The 12,699-nt window shown below is 41.8% G+C and overlaps 1 protein-coding gene across 3 annotated transcripts in view; it reads right to left on the bottom strand.

Annotated features, from left to right (window-relative positions):
* LOC126203898 (aquaporin AQPAe.a-like) overlaps nucleotides 1-12,699 on the bottom strand; it is a 420,935-nt gene that overhangs the window by 150,324 nt on the left and 257,912 nt on the right. The window contains exon 1 of one of the 3 annotated variants that reach the window (XM_049938285.1): nucleotides 10,163-10,279. The exons of the other annotated variants lie outside the window; for them this stretch is intronic. The gene's annotated coding sequence lies outside the window, so the exon portion shown is untranslated. Of the gene's footprint in view, nucleotides 1-10,162; nucleotides 10,280-12,699 lie in introns of those variants that run through there. 3 annotated transcript variants of the gene reach the window in all.

Below are 12,699 nucleotides of genomic sequence, written 5' to 3'. Positions count from 1 at the left end.
TATGTATTAACTGTTAACCCTCCAGAAAAATGCACCATAGTTTGTGAACTGTTAAAGAAAAACTTGCAAAAGTAAACTTCAAATGCGTTTTTCTTAAATAATTTGAAAACTTTGGCCTCCAGCGAAAATGTATCCCAGTACAAAATCTAAATGCTTAAATTTCTTACAAAGAGGTTCTGTGCATTTGTTGTACTGGACTAATAGCTAATGCGTAGCAAACGAGAGAATATGAAAATCTCTCATGTGGTCTTTGAACGCGGTCCGGATTGCATAAAATCCTTAGGTAGGGACAGCTGAATCACCTTGTATAAATAAGCAGCACTTGAAATTAACTTCCGTAAGAACTCTTCGGCAATTCAGGTAAATGTAGCGCTTCGAGAAATGTGGCGCCGAAGACATCATCGTAAATTATTACTACCACCAAACAAGCTCCTAGTTTTTCAGTTTCTTAGGCAGTGACAGTAACAAATGACAAACATATTTTCCTGTACAATTTGAGTCTATGGGACACAATTTCGTATATTTTGACTGGGAATAATACGAGGTTTGCAATCAATATGCTAATGTAAATTTCTCCTATGTTACTTCCGATAAACCTTCCCTTTTATTTGCGCTTTATCTGTGAAACTTGACAACTGCGTTATTTATGAGTCATGTTCAGTATCTGAGGGTATATTTCAGGGGAGAAACCAGGTTCATAACCTTACATGAACTCTCAGGGTCACTTTGACAGGAGCGGGGGGAGGGGGGTGCTTCTAAGGTGCACGAACATTCTGGAGATTGCGAGGCCGCTGAGAATCAGACTTTCCGTTAAGCATGGGATACAGTATCCCGAGCTGCTGCGATGTTCTGCTTCTAGTATCTTGGACTTGTTGTCAAGTAAATAACATGTAAAGGATGCCTTCAGGAAATTGCACTAGGTCGGTCCATTGGTTTGGCTCGTCGAAGAGTTGGACTTACAGAATCTGTGTCGTTTGTGATAACCAGGGTATGACTTTTGGTGGCATTTAAGCCAATGCGCCATTGTGATGGCCATTACCACAGAGGTTAACAACTCCATTGCAACGTACGGTGTAGCGCTCGAGACCATGGTCACGGACTGTCTAATTGATTCAGTGGTTCAAATGGCTCTAAGCACTATGGGACTTAACATCTGAGGTCGTCAGTCCCCTAGACTTAGAACTACTTAAACCTAACTAACCTAAGGACATCACACACATCTATGCCCGAGGCAGGATTCGAACCTGCGACCGTAGCAGTAGCAGTAGTTAGTCGAGGAATTCGTCGACAGAATTCCTGCCATTCTGTCACACAACGTAGCGTCTACATATCTGTAGAAGTGGTTCGCTGTCTTTAGTGGGATTCCTTCAAATTCCTCCACATAGAAACTCGCCACAGCAGGTGACCGAGGCGAACCCATTGGAACTCCATTAACCTGCTTATAGTAGTTACCATCAAGGAGGAGGTACGTAGTTGTTTAACAACGACAGAACAAGCTTAACATACGACTTACAAAACATTGCTCCTGCCAAGACAGCGTCTCTTGGATAGCAATTCTAGTGAACAACGGAATTACAAAACTCATCAGCATGTTGGTAAACGTGGGCAGGATAACTGGAGTGTTTGTTTATCATACTTCAGGTTACGGTGACGAGACGGGAGCATTGGCAGGGTAGCAGGTTCGTAGAGCCAGTTGGACGACCCCTTTTAAGTCATTGAAGCAATGAAGACACCATTTGTCCACTGCGTACAGCAATGGAAATGTGTTGCTGCGATCAGTGACCATGGAAGCAGACTGGCGCCAGTGATGATGTGTGCTTCGCTCAGCACGTCGCAGGAGACGGTCAGCTCACAGAGTCGCCTCGCCAGGGAGGGGACAGAAGAGATGAAGTTATGTCGTCAGCGCCTTTGCGAGTATAGCACCGGCATCAGGCACTACTGTGAATCGTGTACTCCCTCGCAGGCGTCCTGAAGTCGGTAGAAGTCAACCGGCAGATGGTCCCCCCAGCTGGAAGGCACTTCGCGGCGGCATCAAGCTGGCGTCTGGTAGACGTAGGCTGGCTCTGAGCGCTATGGGACTTAACATCTGTGGTCATCAGTCCCCTAGAACTTAGAACTACTTAAACCTAACTAACCTAAGGACATCACACACATCCATGCCCGAAGCAGGATTCGAACCTGCGACCGTAGCGTCCGCGCGGTTCCAGACTGTAGCGCCTAGAACCGCTCGGCCACCCAGCCGGCGTAGACGTAGGACGGTCATACACATCACGTCGACGACCGTCGTATAGTACCTCTGGGAGCTGTCTGCATGCGGTGACAGACTCTGCATAGCTGAAACGGGAGGTATTTATGGCTGCTCGTCCCATCTTTGTTATGACAGGGTATCATTCTGACTCACGTACGCAAAGGGAGTGGCGTGGTTCCAGGCCCAGATGTATGGTAATCCAGATAACTACTGTGACAGTCCATCCTCCTTACTTCGAAGCGTCAACGTTATAGCAGTCCTGGCAGCATTGTCGAGGCTGGACATGTATCAACTGGCCTTCTCTAGTGACGGGCAGGAGCCTTCAGCCGCGTCAGCCGCGCCAGCTCTCATCAGGCTGCGGTGACAGCTCTCTGTGTGCTTAACCGCAACTTTCATATTCCAAGTTAAAAGGCAGTGGTACAACAGTTGCCTGGATCCGTTTTTGTTGTTCTGGAGATATCCGCAAACTGTACTGAATTTTTCATGCAGTGATTGTAGTGAGACATTTGAACACCTACTATGATGGCTACATATTTTGGTAGTCCATACGTTGTTGAGCCAGTGGCACTAACTACGAAACTTAATGGTACAACTTGCTTGAGTTCCGTTGGAAGTGAATATAGACCCGGTGGCACCTTTGGTTTAAACGCTTCACGACGTCTTACGATGCAGCATCGGTGTCCAGAAGCATAGCTGTCTTCCTTGTGACATTAGATACGGAATCCCTGTTAGGAATTTTTTTCTGTCAAAATGCGTGACTATGCCCTATTCCCGACGTAACTTCCTAGAAGCTGCTCTTTGGCAGTTTACTCTGGTCTTGTAACTTCAAACTGATTCAATCTTCGCCAGTTTTTGTGTCTTTACTCTCCACATTGGAGATTATACTGTGCATCAGTAACACATTGCTATTGGTACAAACACAGAAGTGTTGGCGATGGTCATTTGCAACTGCGACATCGATTAGAAGAAAAGTAGTTGGTGTTCTTCGATGGAACACTTAACAGTATAGGACATATCCAGAACATCATGTATAGTGTTGCGGTTCTTACAACACCAGAGAAATATGTTTTCCAAACTGGAAAATTCCCCAAATACATATACATCTCTTGCCAACTCATTGGTCAAGATGTTGTACCAGGACGGGACTGTATTATATACTGAAGTTGGTTATTGTCGTTCCAGCTAAAGCAAAAGGAGCTAGATGTTAGAATCATCTGCTGCTGAAGGCTATACGTGCACAATACGTTACTTAGCATATAAATGAAAATACGAAGCTGAAAATTTAATTTACGCAGTGATAAAATTTCTTTAGGAAATGACGGCCTCTAAGTTACAAGAAAACTACTTACAAAAGGTGCAGCGCAGAATCAACACCTAAGTGAAAGAGAGGTCCAGCAGAAAATAATAAATTAAGGTACGAAGAAAACAAGTGAGAAACGAGAGACAACAGAGAGATGAAAGATGCAAGGAAAAGCAAAACGGAGAACAAGAAGAAAGAAAAGATGCAAGAAGAAACAGGTATAGCGTCCCATGGTCGAGACCCGACGCCGGGATAAGCACAGAATGAAACAATAAAGCACGTAAGAGAACACACATGGAATCAGCAAGAATCAGCGGTGACCCTACAGTTGAAGCAGATGGCCGTAAAAGACTTATTAATTGAAGAATCGCTTTTCAGAACTCGTGATACCGTTCAGGATAGCAATTACATTAAAGAGAAAGCCTTCGACAACAAAGGAATGCACGAGTCATTTAGATGACAGCTGATCTTCTTAACAATATTGCCTGCGTCTCCTCACTTCCGTATCAGTTTAACTAAGCGCGACAGCAGTCTAGGTGCCTCAGGGAATGGTTGGTTCTGAGCCCTATGGGACTTAACAGCTATGGTCATCAGTCCCCTAGAACTTAGAACTACTTAAACCTAACTAACCTAAGGACAGCACACAACACCCAGTCATCACGAGGCAGAGAAAATCCCTGACCCCGCCGGGAATCGAACCCGGGAACCCGGGCGTGGGAAGCGAGAACGCTACCGCACGACCACGAGCTGCGGACCCTCAGGGAATGCCCCACACACGTAACGTGAGTGTTTAGGGTCGCCGCCGTTTTTTGAGGAGTCGGGAAATTCTAAATGCGCTTCATATCAGTTACAGAGATCTCTCCTTGCCTCTCGCACGTCATATCTATCTTCTTGTACAACAGAACAATGTAAGAATTCCCGCAAATAATACAGCAAAACTTCCCTCCCATTGAAAAATGTGAAGGTGGGAGTAAAGTTCGAATTCCCGTTCCATCACACCTTTTGTCTCTGTTCTGCTTTCTGTAATTCTCCTAAAACACTTGTAGCGAATGACGAAGTAGTTCCTCTCAACACACCACAGCTGATTTCCTACCACATTCATTGTCTAACTTAAAAGTCGTCTATTATAAACGTTTTTCATGTCATATTTCACTCAGCGAATTGCGAGGCACTTGCATGATGCAGAATCTACATTGTCCATTGTTTTGTCTGCTGGCACAATCTTATCTTTGCTTATGCAGCATATCTGCAAGAGATATTTTAACTGCAGAGCCTTGTCAACCAGTCAGGTTGCTAGACAGAGTTCAACGGCTTTTGTTTGTACGGACAAATTAGACTTTCTCTTTTTCCTTCCTCGCTACTCTCGTACTTGCAGACGATGATTACACTGAGTTGCCCGACGATGACTGACTGAAACTTGAGACCTGTTATCTTGTGAATTATTTGAGATGGGTATTGCTCAACCGCTACTTACAATAATTTTGTTGAGAACGTTGAATGCTTGCCCTGTGATTAATTTTAGGTGGTTTTCCAGATGGAGTTGTGTGGCTATGTGAATAATGTTATTTTTCTTTGTTCCGATTGAGATTTTCTCTATGAAAGGATCACTATCGGTCTTTAATAAAATAATTGGTGGATACACGCCAAATTTCATTTAGTTTCCAAAAATGGCTTTGAGCACTATGGGACTTAACATCTGTGGTCATCAGTCCCCTAGAACTTAGAACTACTTAAACCTAACTAACCTAAAGACAACACACACATCCATGCCCTAGGCAGGATTCGAACCTGCGACCGTAGCAGTCGCGCGGTTCCGGACTGAGCGCCTAGAACCGCTAGACCACCGCGGCCGGCATTTAGTTTCCCACTCGTGAATGCGTGGTATATTCTCAACTGCGTGGTCTGATTGTGCAGGTTAGTATCTATTGTTCACAAATTTCCACATTTATTTGAAATAACAGTTGAAATTCACTTGAAATCTCAAAGGTGTTTTGTTCTCCCTAAATCATTCTTAAGCTTACGAACTATTAGTGCCAGCGGCACTAGCGTTCGTTTACCCTTTCCATTGAGTATTTGCAGGTGCGAGCACAACTTAATACGAACGATATGCGTTCAGAACAATGCACGGCACTAAAAGCTCCCTTCACCTGAGGAAACATTTACTAATTTTCCTTCGAAACGCGTGTTGTAGCCATGAAGATTTCGAGAGATAACGTTTCAAAAACCCATTCTTTTGTTATTAGGCATTAGGCCATACAAAATGCAGTCCGATCTGCATTGCGCGAGTCTGTTCTGTATTAGGGTGCATGGAGTACTTACTTTAACACATATTTACGGCCCTTTGAAATACCTTAAGTATTTAGTTGCGATATGAAAGTTCGCTCACTACCTCATATTTCATCAACAGTAGTCAAATCGCGCTCTTTGTTCATTCATGCGGAATATTTTCAGGCCATTAATGCTGGAGTCATATGCCTCAGGAAATTAAAGACCGGTAGTAGCGAATGTTTTCAAACTGAGCTATTACCCCTTCGCCAATGACATAGACCTCAACGGGACGTTAAAGTATAGCCTTTAGTAATAAAAATGTCACGTATAAGAGCTGAAAGATAAAGTAAGAACATTACTGCGCAGCAGCAATCTGTTGTTCGCTATTGTGCCACCACTTTATTACCGCCTGTTAACAACAATGAAAAAAGTACATTTTTGATCCATATCGTCTCACTGTTTGTCAACACATTCGTCTTCAAATTTCGCGATCGAAGAAATTCTAAGAAGTCGTTGGACGAGAAATCAGGTGAATACTGGCAATGAGACATTAATTCGAAGTTTTTCTCCATCAAATAATGAATTGCTAGAATTAAATTTACGCCATTTGACCGCACAGTCAAATGGCGGAAATTTCAACCATACATTATTACCTGCGTGTAGTCCAAATTATGGAAAGCTTATCAAATAATCAACTGTGAGATGATTTGCGTGAGAGGTGGCATTGACATTCAGAAGATTGATGACACATTTACTGTTGGTTTTCCTGATAACATGGATGACTTTTGGCAAACCAATTGTTGCTTGCTCTTCAGCACTTGGATCCTCTGTTGAAATGGTCGCGACCAGGTTGGAATAGTCGTCTGCACAACGATGTTTATGCGGAGACCGAGGCTCTTTCTGGAATAAGCGGCTGCTCGCACGTAGCATATAGACACGCTAACAATTTGATTCCTGTCTAGAAGAATAGCACCGCCTGCTGTAGTCTGCTACGCGTGTTATTAGAAATTACATTTAATATTATGTTGAAAGGTTACAAAACCGCGACCAATCACATTTTCATGATAATTTAATTTGGTCTTTACCAGCGTCAAGCTGGTTTTTTCGTCTTAAGACGAAGTCTAGGTTGCCTTGAAGTGCGACAGTTTGGTCGCGACATTTTCCGTGTAACCAAAGAAACAGCCGATCATTTTCTCGGATATGCTTCGCAGACAAGGCAATTTTGTCGGTTTCGGTTCACCTTGGAAGCCCGAAACAATTGATCTCTGGTCAGTTTCCTGCTCACAGGGACATACTCAGTTCCTGGTTTAGGCTCCTCTTTCGATGTTGGAAATGGGTTCTGCAATTTTTTTATTTTATTTTATTTATTTATTTTTTTAGGAATTTCCTTAGACGGAGACGAGACTGTGTCTGAGTGTCGGTCATCCATCGGAGACAGATCTTCTCCACAGCTGAATGTTCATGTAGATTCGAACGTGCTGAAATCTTCGTAATCCTAACGCTGTCCCTGTTTCATGGTAGGTCGCATGACAAACTTATTTTTTTTTTTTTTTTTTAAGGGGAAACTGATTTTTGTAGACGTGCAAAATATTCATAGCTGACGAAAGAACGACAGCGACTAAAGTCCGTAATGAGTTTGGTTAACTATCTTTCCTGAAGGCTGAACACTCGGTTAGGAAAGAGGGGATGACTGACAATATCCCCATTTCCTACAAGCAATTAACAAATTGATGTTAATATCTTACGCATTAATATCACTGTTCTTCAATGCACTTGATTTTTCTGTGTGATCTTGATAAACTCTTATTGTGATCCTGTCGAATCAAAACATTGCAAATAATTTCCTGAACAGATGGCTCTGAGAACTATGGGATTAACGTCTGAGGTCATCAGTCCCCTAGAACGTAGAACTACTTAAACCTAAATAACCTAAGGACAGCACACACATCCATGCCCGAGGCAGGATTCGAACCTGCGACCGTAGCGGTCGCTCGGTTCCAGACTGTAGCGCCCAGAACCGCTCGGCCACCCCGGCCGGCACCTGAACAGATAAAAGAGTTGGCGATTACCAGTACAGAAAATATCACACACTATTGTTTAACGAAACCTTTGTTTCCATAACTTAGTTTCCACATTACTTGCAAATCCCTCCAAAACGTCACTTATCTCCTACCGAATCCACGAATGCAGCAGACTTGAATTAAATAATTTTAGCACTAAGCTTATGGTGCGGATAAACGTTATTGTAGCCAAATTTACCAATGGAAAACATTTGGAGAGCTGTTAACTTACAACCTCGAACACACAGAGACACACACATGCACAGTATTTGCAGGAAAAAAATCACTCTATCATGTACGAATGTATGCAGTGGCATGTGTGCCAGTCTTCAACAACAGTACATCCTGGTCAGATATGCATGGTGAACCAGACCTCCATCGACAAACTTTCAGAGGTGGGAATGTGGACTAAAAGATGAAAAAGTCGACAAGTAAACATGGATTCAAAACTGCATACCTTAAGAGCTACGTGCGCTTGTCCATCTTCGCTACTGTGAAACACACCTTTTCCACTGAACAAGTGCTCACAGCTCTTAATATATGCGCTTTAGAGTCCATGTTTACTGGATATTTTTTCTTATTTTGTTCCAGACTACCTCCTCTAAGAGTTTATCGGTGAATTCTGGTTCACAGTGAAGATGAACACACACTCTGTCTGCTAAATTCCTCTTACAAATTGTGAGTTAAAATTATAAACAAGAGATTAATACTTATAGTGGAAGCACTTATATTCGAAGTACAACATGGTTTTAGAAAAGGTAGTTCGTGTTCTGATTTATTTTCACTTTGTCCCTCACAATTGAGAAAAGAAGAGACTTCAGATTACTAACTTCTGCTTTTATCGATTTTTAGAAGGCACTTGACAAGATAAAACGGAAAATGTTACGGAAATCGCTGACGTAAATGGGAGTTCCAGCATATCTGATTATGTCGATTCAGTCATAGTACACGGATAATAAAATATGGAATCGTACTATAAAGAATAGAACAGAACCTGCCGATATTAATGAAGGGATCATAAAATATTCATCACTGTTCCTCATTATTTCCATTGTTAATATTGTTGACGATATCATTACAGTGTTTGAGTGTACTAAAAGATACATGAAAAAGCGATAATTTTAATTTCATGACCCTTCTATTTGCTGATCGTCAGCGTATAATAAAACAAGCTGAAGAATAGTTTTTTTTTTAAACAAAGTGGTAAGCAGTCAGCTGCAGTATAGAAATTTAATGCCTTTCATCATAAGGTTACATCTATTGTATTATTTGCGACGGGTGTAACATTCTGAAGTAGGGCACCAAGTGCCAGAAAGAGGGAAAGATAAATTTCCTTTATGCAACTGGCTGCTGAAGATGGATAAAATACTAAAGGTGTTGTTTTTATTTAATTTTCTAAATTTCTAAATGTGCCCATATTTCTGTCTCAACAGTGGAATGTCAGTTATGACGATACGAACATAAGGACAACACAACACCCAGCCCCGAGCGGAGAAAATCTTCGACCCGGCCAGTAGTCGAAACCGGCCTCTCCGGTTAGCAGTATTACCGCGAAAGAAAGGATTCAAACTGTAGAACATAAGCAGAGTGAAAATATTGTTAAATAAAGACTGAGAATATCGACAGATAAAACAAAAGTAATAGCATTTCAAAGATAGTAACCCATAAGAGCCAAAAATTTTATAGGTGAACAAATAACAAGTAACAGAGTTTAAATAGCTATGTTGCACTTTTACATTTTCCGAGTCAGATGGTGTATAACTAAAAGTGACCAGTCACACATTTCTGTGGAACATAAAACGTACATTGAAACATAACGTACGACGTTAATTAAACTTTCTAAAGTGACCGTCTTGCTATGCTGCTGTATGGTTAGTGAATGTTGGATTCTGGCATCAGATCAATTACGACTAATCGAATCATCAAGAGATGAAATCCTTCCTCTTTGTAGCGTGATACCCAATACTGAACTACAGAGGAAATACCACATTAGACAAGAACTAAATGTAGAACCCATTACTGTTATAACTGAAAAATACAGACTAAACTGCAAAGACAATGTGCAACGTATGTCTAATAATAGGATAACTAAAACTGCAATGCTGCATAATCCAGAAAGAAAAACGGCAGACGTCCCCAAAAGGGAAGGTGTGAACAATTCTGATATGGAGCAAGTCAAAAGGCCTAATCCTTGATGACGATGATAATGATGATATTACAGTAGCTTCGGCGTAGATATTTGTGGGCGTGCGATGTTTGTAGGTAAGTAGTGCAGAGCTTACTTACGGGAGAAGCGCCTCTGGCAGCTGGCCGCGGGTCTGTGGGACACGGCAGCAGGTGTTATCCTAGCCGCAGCTCGCCGCTGGTGAGGTGCCAGTCGCTGTCGCTACTGCCCACCGCTGGCGCCTCACAGCGGATGTCTCATTGCAGAGAGCAACGTGTCACGTGGGACGCGGGGAGGGAGGCAGCCAGTGGCGCTGGAGGCAGTTGTGTAATTCCGCCACTCGCGTTCGGGGCGAAACCTGTGCCGCAGGTCAGTCTCAGTCCTTGTATTTTAACCGTAGTCCTATCTACACCTATATCTGTCCTCTGCAAATCAGCGCAAAGTTCGTGGCAGAAGACGGCGTCAAATTTTGTTTCTCCTTCACTCACGATTGTTGCGTGGCAACTGTATACATGTTGCCCATTATCTGATCTTATCCGTGAGATCACTGCGTAAACTTCATTTTTATATGAATTTTCCTACACGCACCTCACCTTGAGATTTCGTAAATATGTTATCTGCAATACCTGCCGTCTTTCTTCAACCATATCGTTGTTATGGTCCTTAGTCCTAAGACTGGTTTCATGCATCTCCTCGTGCTAGTCTATCATAGCATCTACGCATTACTACTGAAAAGCAGTTTCATTTGAACCTGCTTAAGGCATTCAAGCCCTGGACTTTGATTTTCCCTCCATTTCCAAATTCCCGATTCCTTAATGGCTCAGAATGTGTCCTCTTCTCTTAGCCAAGTTGTGTCACACATTTCTTTTTCCCACAATTTGATGCCGTACGTCCCCTTTACTTACGCAATCTACCAGTCTTATCTTCAGCATTCTCCTTTACCACAATGTTTGAAAATCTTCTGTTCTCATATGAACTGTTCCATTTTCGTCAAAGGCTACACTCCATAAGAATACCTTCAGAAAGACTTCCTAACATCATCATTTACCGGGTGATTAAAAAGTCAGTATAAATTTGAAAACTGAATAAATCACGGAATAATGTAGATAGAGAGGTAAAAATTGACACGCATGCTTGGAATGGCATGGGGTTTTATTAGAACCAAAAAAATACAAAAGTTCAAAAAATTCCGACAGATGGCGCTTCATCTGATCAGAATAGCAATAATTAGCATAACAAAGTAAGACAAAGCAAAGATGATGTTCTTTACAGGAAATGCTCAATATGTCCACCATCATTCCTCAACAGTAGCTGTAGTCGAGGAATAATGTTGTGAACAGCACTGTAAAGCATGTCCGGAGTCATGGTGTGGCATTGGCGTTGGATGTTGTCTTTCAGCATCCCGAGGGATGTCGGTCGATCACGACTGAGGTCTGGGGACCTGGGAGGCCAAGCATGACGAAAGTGGCGGCTGAGCACACGATCATCACCAGACGACGCGCGCAAGAGATCTTTCACGCGTCTACCAATACTTTGTTTTTTTTTTTTTGGTTCTAATAAAACTCCATGTCATTCCAAGCATGTGTGTCAATTTTTACCTCTATATCTACATTATTCCGTGATTTATTAAGTTTTCAAATTTATACTGACTTTTTGATCACCCGGTATATTCCTCCTTACTAAATTCATCTGTTCTTCAAGATTCCTTTCTTGATATTGTCAGTCTGCATCACATATCCTCTCTATTGTAGCCATTGTCATTTATTTTTCTGTGCACATAACAAAATTCATCTAGTATTTGCGTCTTGTTTGCTAGTCCAATTCCCTCAGCATCGCCTGATTTAATTCAACTGCATTCCATTACCGCTATTTTCTTGATATTCACCTTATAACCTCCTTTCAAGACAGCATCCAATCCGTTCGGTTGATCTTCCAAGTCCTTCGCCGTTTCAAAATTAAAAGTCATAGGCAAACGTGAAACTTTTTATTTCTTTTCCCTAAACTTCAATTGCTTTTAGAAATTTCTCCTTGGTTTGTTTCACAGCTTGCTCAATGTACAGACTGAATGACTTCGGAGATAAGTTACAGCATTTGTCAATTACTACAGCTCTTGACCATTACCTCCCTTTTCATATCCTTTGTCACTTGTAACTGCAGTCAGATTTTCGTACAAGTTGTACGTAACTTTTCGCACACTATATTTTATCCCTGTTACATTCAGAATTTTTTAAATTGTATTTCAGCCAAAACTGCCAAAAGCTTTTTCTAAATCTCCAAGTACTGTAACATAGGTTTGCATTTTTTTCAGTCTATGTCCTAATATATAGAAGAATCGAATTGTAAACTGTATTAAATTACGCACCTTAGGGGTCTTGATGGCAGAATAATGAAATAAATGTAAACTTACGTGACAGTCGACTGTAAGTCGAAGAAATTCATCACAATACAAGCTGCCCTCTTCTGTATGTTCTCTTGCTCCAACATCACAATTTGATATCTACGTATGCACTTACCAAGTCACTGCATAGTACCAATATATCTCATTCCCTGTCCTATGCCATTCGTTTGAAGAACGATGGAAGTGCGAACGTACGTCCCTAATACATCACATGCTTACAGCACCTGTGCAAACTTTGATATGAAGGCAGTAGATTTGTCT

The sequence above is a fragment of the Schistocerca nitens genome, chromosome 9 (genome assembly GCF_023898315.1).
Source record: "Schistocerca nitens isolate TAMUIC-IGC-003100 chromosome 9, iqSchNite1.1, whole genome shotgun sequence".
NCBI lineage: Eukaryota > Metazoa > Arthropoda > Insecta > Orthoptera > Acrididae > Schistocerca > Schistocerca nitens.
The sequence above is the reverse complement of the archived record's forward strand: the minus strand, read 5'-3'. Positions and strand labels throughout refer to the sequence as shown.